Below are 662 nucleotides of genomic sequence, written 5' to 3'. Positions count from 1 at the left end.
TTTTTTTTTTTAGATAGTTTCAGCTTAGAGCTGCGGCCATGCTGATGCGTATATAAAAAATATCAATTGAGCACTGGGATCCATGTAATCCACTCGGCCCCTCACCCCAAGGTTTCAGACGTTGTGCCGATAATAGAGAAAGGTATTTGTTTATCGATCGTGGAAACGTAGGACACAGTTAACCTTAGTAAGATTTTAACAAAGAACAATGAAACGTTTCATCCGCTTTTTTATCCTTTCCCCACACCGTCGGTCAAAACCAGAGGCTGTAAACGTGGGCGATACCGCCCTCAGAGGCGTGCTGGACATGTCAAAGGGGTCGTTAGGTTTTAGGGGGTAGTGAGGCGTTAGGATTTAGGTACATACGAACTTTTACCTGTAGTAGTAATTATGTAACAAGTAATGGTTATTAAAATTAAATGAGATCTCATCAGCAACAGGGAAGTCACTAACTTGTAATGTATAAAGTAAATTTATTCTTTTACTTATTCTTTGTAAGCCTAGTATTTATTCTATCGTTCACTTTTGCCGAACTGCTAGGTTACGGGGACGTAAACGCACCAGCATCGGTTGTTAAGTGATGTTGGGCGACAAACACAGATACACAAACATATACACACACATACATACATACACACACACACACACACATATATATATAT

This window comes from Octopus bimaculoides, chromosome 10 (assembly GCF_001194135.2).
Source record: "Octopus bimaculoides isolate UCB-OBI-ISO-001 chromosome 10, ASM119413v2, whole genome shotgun sequence".
Classification (NCBI taxonomy): domain Eukaryota; kingdom Metazoa; phylum Mollusca; class Cephalopoda; order Octopoda; family Octopodidae; genus Octopus; species Octopus bimaculoides.
This window is presented reverse-complemented; position numbering follows the sequence as displayed.